At 44.7% G+C, this 7,470-nt stretch overlaps 1 protein-coding gene across 2 annotated transcripts in view; it reads left to right on the top strand.

The window, feature by feature from the left end:
- The first annotated feature begins 280 nt into the window (after nt 1-280).
- The window catches only part of TMEM45B (transmembrane protein 45B), a 124,660-nt gene continuing 117,470 nt past the window's right edge, over nt 281-7,470 (top strand). For both annotated transcript variants that reach the window (XM_068240374.1, XM_068240372.1), the window contains exon 1: nt 281-357. The gene's annotated coding sequence lies outside the window, so the exon portion shown is untranslated. The remainder of the gene's footprint in view (nt 358-7,470) is intronic.

Genomic DNA, 7,470 nt, shown 5'->3' with positions numbered 1-7,470 from the left:
TTTCATCCAGAGTTCCAGACCTGCCAGAATCACTGCTCTTGTATGTTATTTTAAGTATATTTTACACAATAATTGTTTTAATGCTGCACTGGTTTGCAGGTAAAAAAGCTGAACATTCAGGTTCTGCAAGGAGGCTGGTTTGTGGCTCCGGTTAGGAAAATAGTGACTAGGATAAGGAAGAAAATGCTCCGTTTGAAGCACCTGCAACACAAACAGGTTTAATCACACCCATGTCATAGTGTGCAAAGGTCACCTAGTCACACATACCTTCCCCCAGCCTGCACATTGATGAGGTATGTGGAGAGAGTGCACCTGTTCACTACATCTTTTGATCACACCTCAGGAAGCAACAGACAGGTGAGTGCAGAAACGTTACCAGCTTTGTTCTGTGTGTTGCCTATTGTTCTCTATAGGTCTCTGATATCTTCCCCATTGCGTATAACGTTACTGATTTATAAGTCTTTTTCATTCCTTCACCATAATGTACAGCTTCTGCTGCTACTCTGCATGTCCCTGATTTCTCCACAATTGGGTGTATACCTTGTACAGATACCTAGTACTGCCCCTTATACCTATAGTTTCCTGGCATCTCCACCATTCTGTGCATACTTTCTACAGATCCCTGGCAGCCCCACCATACTGTGTATGCGCTCTACAAGTCTCTGTCACTTCCACCTATGTGCTCCTGAGATTTGTGATTACTCCACCCCCCCATCCCCCATTGTGTTTGTACCCTCAACAGATCCCTGAAACCTCTCATTACATTTTATACCTACCTCCCTACCTTAAAAAGAACCCTAACTATTTGAATACCATGTGTCCCTTTTTATATTGATAATTGTTGTTTTTATTTTTATTTTTTATTTTGATGCTTCAGTCATCTTCTGTATTCTCAAAATCGAGCTCTGGAAGTGTTGTCAATTTCCATAGGTCCCCCCTTGACACACATAGCAAACTGTATAGCCTCTTTTGATCCCTGTCACCGTCACAGTGGTGGACCCAAAGCAGGTCCTGCGTAGCACCAGATTTGGGTGCCGTCTTTCACACACCAAAATTCAGGTACCGGAAATAGCAGTAGGGAATTATATTTTTTTATATTTCCCTAGATTACCTTGCACAGGGAGAGCAGTATTCAGTTTTCCCTGCTCCCCACTGATTACATATACGCTCATTATACTTCCATTATTGTGTGTCAATCTGTGTTTACCATTTAGAGGTGACTATCTCATCCACTGTTGTGTATTCCCTACATGGGTTCCTAGATGGGAGCAATTCATTTGCCACAGGGGGTTCATATCAGTGGGTTGCTTTAAGTACACCATGATTTGTCTGGCAATTCTGCAGTACTGATACAGGCTCTATCCCATACAGCCATATCCATGCATTATGCTGATGAGGTCCAGAAAATCTGAAATGCATGTATGTTTGGATTGGTGTGGCTCTGTAAAATGTATAAGCTATACTACACCAGTGGCTCTGGATGTGTGCCTGGCTTTCAGGGGCGTAAAGAGATGATCTGCATATTCAGGAGTGATGCTTTAAAATGGCAAATTTAAATTCTACTAGCTGATGGCCCGGCGTTGCTCAGGTATGTATTTGGCTGGTGTTGGCTCTGCCCACTTTTTCTAACCCTAACCCACAATTACAAAATGACCTAGTTTGTGAGCTTTGCGGTTTTTGGCATCAATAATTTGCATTGAAATGAAACCAATCTGGCTGTGGCTCCACCCCTTTTCTGAAATTGAAACGCAGTCACCCAATGACGCAGTCACCCAATGGCTTGTGCCATTAACCGTGCAAGAATGGCAGCAATTAAATATTCCTCTTGAAAATAATAGGTGAATAATAAGTAGCATTAGGTGAATTTTGATTGGCTTTTGTAGGCTCCACCCACTTTTCTGAATATTAATCCCAGTCACCCAGTGACCACCTGTGCAAAGTTTGAGAACCCTATTATCAGTGGTGTAGCTTTGGAGCTGTAGGCCCCGATGCAAGTTTTACATTTGGACCCCCCCCCCCCGTAGCACTCTATACATAACAATTGATATGGCGCACCGAAACCTGCCAATGGCAACTACAGTGTCAGAGGTGCAAGAAGGGAATGGGGAGCAGTTTGTTAATGATAACCACTATTCAAAGTATCTATAGAAGTGATTATTATGAGCACAGGACCAATAGAGGGCTAATACTGAAATTCAGGGAGGGCACTAAGGGGCCCCTCTGACCCAAGGGCCCTGATGTGGTCTCGACCTCTGCACCCCCTATTGCTATGCCACTGCCTACCATTAACCGTGTAAGAATGGCTGCAGATTACATTTTCCCACTGAAATTTGTATCCGACCACTTTTTGGTTATGGGGATAAAAAGTGTGTGCCAAATTTCATTCAAATCCGTTCAGCCATTGTTGCGTGATTTGAGTAACAAACAACCAAACATCCAAATGTTCACATTTAAAAAATTACATAAATAAACATACCAGCCTGGTTGTTGTCTTCTCCTAGCCCCCTCTGTGACATTTTTGCTGCTCCCCGCTGATTTCTTGGCAATAAAATCAATGTTTTATTCATTGTTTTTGTAAACCATGAAGATGGCCGCCAAACAGAAAAATACATCATCAGAGCAGGTGCCCGTTTGCAGAGGCTCCTCTCAAACGTGATTTGATTGCTGGAATGTTACACCACTTGTTGCCTTAGCTGCTTGTCTGAGCTCTGAACTGATCTTTCTGCACTCACCGCTGTTCACAAGGTCACAGCTCCTGAGCCTGCAGACGCTGGCTATGAGCAGAGACCATGTCTGACTCATACACACAGAGCCTGCAGGGGGCGTGGAGGAGGTGTGTATAACTTCTCCCTATCACAGCAGAGCAGTGCATTCCTCTCTGCCTCGACAAGGCTTGACAAAGGAAAGAAGATTAGATTTATTACAGTGACAGTGCAACTAGAAAAGGCTGCAGCAAGCCAGACCACATTAGAACAGGTGTAGGAACTTATAGGATAGAAGAAATAAGGCTGAACATTTTGTTACAGAGTCTCTTTAAATTGTTGTTCTTAATTTTTTTTTTATTAATATACTGCAAACCTCTTATGTAGCGCTATACATGGTACAAAACAAATATTGGGGAGCATAAATAAATATAATAACTTACAGCAGAATAAGAAGCATTAGGAGGAGGTCCCTGCCCTTGAGAGCTTACAAACTTGAGGGTAGAGGGGTGGAGACACTAGAGGAGGAGTCACAGGGGTTATTTGATGAGACAGCAATTCACCAATGCTAACTACTGCAAATTATAGGCTTGTCTGAAAAGGTGTATTTTGAGAGTACATTTCAAGTTCCAAAGGAGAAGCAAAAAAAAAAAAAAAAAAAAAAAAAAGCAAACGTTTGGGGTGGGATGGTATCTTGAGATTTACTATATGTATGGAAGTGACAACTTATTTATGGCCTGAGCCCACTGACGCAGTTGTATCCACTTCTGTTCGTTTTTCAGCATCTCTAACATTTATGTATAACTGAAAAGTGGATACAACTGCTTCAGTGGGCTCAGGCCCGTATAGCGGAAAATTGAATACTCACCTAACGGTAATTTTCCTTTCCCGATGCATCCATGGCAGCACAACGGGTATTGGCCCCACCCCCAATACCCCACAGGACAAATGTCTATAAAGGTTTTACTGACCCTCCCATCCCTGTCTTGTAACTAGTACCTCACCGAACTTACTGGGTGGGTCCCTTGTGCTGCCATGGATGCATCGGGAAAGGAAAATTACCGTTAGGTGAGTATTCAATTTTCCGCTTTCCCTATGCCTCCATGGCAGCACAACGGGATTTAACTAGAAAAAAGAGATGGGGGGGGGGCAACTGGAGCAGGAAAATAAATTCAATTGTTTAATTATTTAAATCATATAACAGAGGATGAAACACAGGAAGATAACACTGCTCTTCCAAAATCTAGACTAGTTAAACTAGAAGTGTCCACTTGGTAATGTCTGATAAATGTATTTATAGTGCTCCAATTGGCAGCCTGGCATATCTTGGCTGCAGACACATTTGCATGTGCCGCCCATGAAGCCGCCACCCCCCTTGTGGAGTGTGCATTTATACTCTTTGGGGGTTGCTGATGTTTTGCCTTATATGCATTCTGAATAGTTTTGGTTAGCCATGAGGCTATCGTCCTTGCGGATGCTGCTTCTCCTTTGCGATAGCCTGCTGGCACTATGAACAGTCTATCAGTTTTCCTGACGTCCTTTGTCGCTTCAATGTAATCTTTAAGAGATCTTGCAACATCCAATGAATGTAGCGTCCCCGAATCCTGTTGAGCAAAGATAGGCAGGGACCAGTCCTGGTTAATATGTAGAAAGGTAGGCACTTTTGGTAAGAATCCGTGCACAGGTCGTATCTGCACTCTATCCTGGAAGAAAGTTAAATAGGGCTTCTTGTGACTCAAAGCTGATAACTCAGATACCCTTCTGGCCGATGTTATCGCCACTAGAAACACCACTTTCAAAGTCTTCAGCCACAGTGAACATTCTTGAATAGGCTCGAACGGAGATTCCGATAGGTAGTCCAAGACAAGAGGGAGGTCCCACTTCGGAAATATTGATTTGGTAGGGGGACGAACTCTCAGGACTCCCGCGACAAACTGCTTGACTAAAGGTTCAAATGCCCATTTATGGCCGGATAACGCAGAGATTGCCGATATCTGAACCTTAATAGAGTGGTATGAGAGTCCTTTGTCCACTCCAGTCTGCAGGAAGGCTAGTACCTGATGTACTGGCGGGTTTACTGGGTCAAAGTCATTTCCTTTAGCAAATAGTAGGAACACCTTCCAGATTCTATGATATGTTGTGTTTGTTGTGGATTTCCTGGATCTCAATAGTGTACTGATTACTGATTCCGAGCAACCTAGCTCCTGGAGTCTCCTCCTCTCAGTCTCCAAGCCATCAGCTTTAGACGAGCAGGGTTCGGATGTAACACTGGTCCCTGAGAAAGTAACGTTTCCGTGACTGGTATCGGAAAAGGCTGAGCTGTCATCATCTGAAGACTCATAGCAAACCAGGGCCTTTTGGGCCACCAAGGAAGAACCGCAATCAGGATTACTGGCTCTGTTCTGAGCCTCTTCAGAAGTCTCATGATGAGGGGGATAGGAGGGAAGACATAGGCCGTCTGAAAATTCCACTGGGCTGTTAAGGCGTCGCATGCTTCCGCCTGACTTTCCGGGTACCGACTCCTATATCTCTGACACTTCTTGTTCTTCTTGGTAGCCATTAAGTCCAAGTCCGGTATCTGCCAGTGTGTACAGATTGCCTGAAAGGCTGACTCCTCCAATTCCCATTCGTTGTTCGAGAGTAGTGTCCTGCTGAGATAATCTGGAAGTGTATTTTCTTTCCCTGGAATGTAAATTGCTGAGAGGGACTGTAGTCTCGGAATTACTAGTGTAAAGATTAGCCTTGCTTCTTCCATCAGGGACCAACTGTGCGATCCCCCCTGGTTTTGGACATAGGCCACCGCTGTACGGTTGTCCATCTTTAGCAGTACAGGTTTCCCAACTGTTAGCTCCTGAAAATGCCGTAGGGCGCAAAAGGCTGCTCTCATTTCTAGTCTGTTGGCAGGCCAGTACCTCATGCACTGTGGCCAAGTCCCCTGTATAACATTGTCTCCACACACCGCTCCCCAACCTTTCATGCTGGCATCGGTGCTGATCACTATTGGCTTTTTTGACTGTAGTGGAATACTGTTCTGTAGGTTTGTCGTGGTTAGCCACCACTGCAGCTGTTCCTTCATTCGTGAGGTCACCGTGATCTGTTGATTTAGGTTCTCTCCATCCCATTGGGCTAAGAAGCCCTGTTGTAGGGATCTTAGGTGCCAGTGAGCCCATGGGATCATTGGAATCGTGGAGGACATGGTGCCTAGCACCTGTAAACACAGTCTTGCTCTGACCTGAGACGATAAGAGTAGTTGAATGACTCTTTCTTTCCTTTATGGTTGGGATCTTGTCCGGAGGTAGACATACTTCGTTGGTCACCGTTTTGAATCTGGCTCCCAGGTAGATAAGATCCTGTGATGGTTGAAGGTGACTTTTTTTGTAATTTATTAGCCATCCAAAGGTCGTTAACGTGTGCAGTACGGCCTCTCTGTTCCTTAGACATTCTTCCCGTGTATCGGCCAGGAGTAGGATGTCGTCTAAGTAGTGGTGAGCTCGGATGTTTTGCAGTCTCAATAACACGATTATTTCTAGGAGGAGCTTCGAGAACGTCCTGGGGGCCGTGCAAATGCCGAAAGGCAGGCAAACAAATTGAAAATGATGATCTCCTATGGCAAATCTTAGGTATTTTTGAAGATTTCTCTGTATTGGAACATGGAGATATGCATCCTCCAGATCGATCCCTCCAGATCGATCGAGAGCATAAAATCGTGTGGTTTCACTGCCATTATAATCGTGTTTATCGACTCCATCTTGAATCTCTCTAGGAGAATATAGTCGTTCAACTTCTTTAGATCTAAAACCGGGCGGAAATCGCCCGACTTTTTTTGCACGAAGAAGAGCCTGGAGTAGAACCCATGAAATCTCTCCGAAGGGGAAACTGAGACTATGGCCTTCTTCGTCACCAGGTCCTGAATATATTTTGTCAAAATGTCTTTCTTCATCTGATTGTGCGGAATGTCGGTCTGTACGAAAAAGTCAGTCGGAGGATCTTTGTTGAATGTCCAGAAGTGGCCTGAGCTGATGGTTCTTAATACCCAGGGTGATTTTATGTGAAGTCTCCATATACTGCTGAATTGCTTCAGTCTGGCTCCCACCGGGCCCTTCTGAACAGGCGCTCTGTCAAAAAGACTTCTTGCCCGTCTGGGCTGGTTGCTGACCCTTCTGTTTCGTAAACCTATTAGTTGGAGCCTGATTTGCTTGCCAATTATTTCTATAGTTCCGACCTGGCCGATAGGATCTAGCGTTTCTATACCTCGAGCCCTGTAGTCTCGGTTGAGATGCATTAGGTTGTTTTTTAGGCCGTTTATCTTGCGGGAGAAGTCCCGACTTCCCTCCGGTTACTCTAGCAATCGCTGTATCTAATTTCTCTCCGAACAGGGTCTTGCCGTCAAACGGGATTTTGCACCATAGTTGTCGAGAGGTAGGATCTGCTGCCCAGGATTTTAGCCACAGAGCTCTTTTCCCGGTTACCGAGTACAGCATTGACCTTGCTGTACCCCTCACTACATCTATTGCCGCCTCACCAACGAAGTCTGCTGAGACTTTAAGATCTTCCAACTTCAGGATTAACTCTTCTTTGTCCACATCTTCAAGTATAGCTTGCTCAAGTTTTTCAACCCAGACCTTTATGGCCTTTCCTACCGCCGTCAGGGCTATGGCCGGTCTACAGGCTCCCCCCGCACTTGTGTAAACTCTTTTGAAATCTTGATCCATTTTCCGATCTAATGAGTCTATAAAGGTCATCGAGTCTTCAATTGGTAGGGTCACAT

The sequence above is a fragment of the Hyperolius riggenbachi genome, chromosome 6 (assembly GCF_040937935.1).
Source record: "Hyperolius riggenbachi isolate aHypRig1 chromosome 6, aHypRig1.pri, whole genome shotgun sequence".
NCBI classification, from domain to species: domain Eukaryota; kingdom Metazoa; phylum Chordata; class Amphibia; order Anura; family Hyperoliidae; genus Hyperolius; species Hyperolius riggenbachi.
The sequence above is the reverse complement of the archived record's forward strand: the minus strand, read 5'-3'. Positions and strand labels throughout refer to the sequence as shown.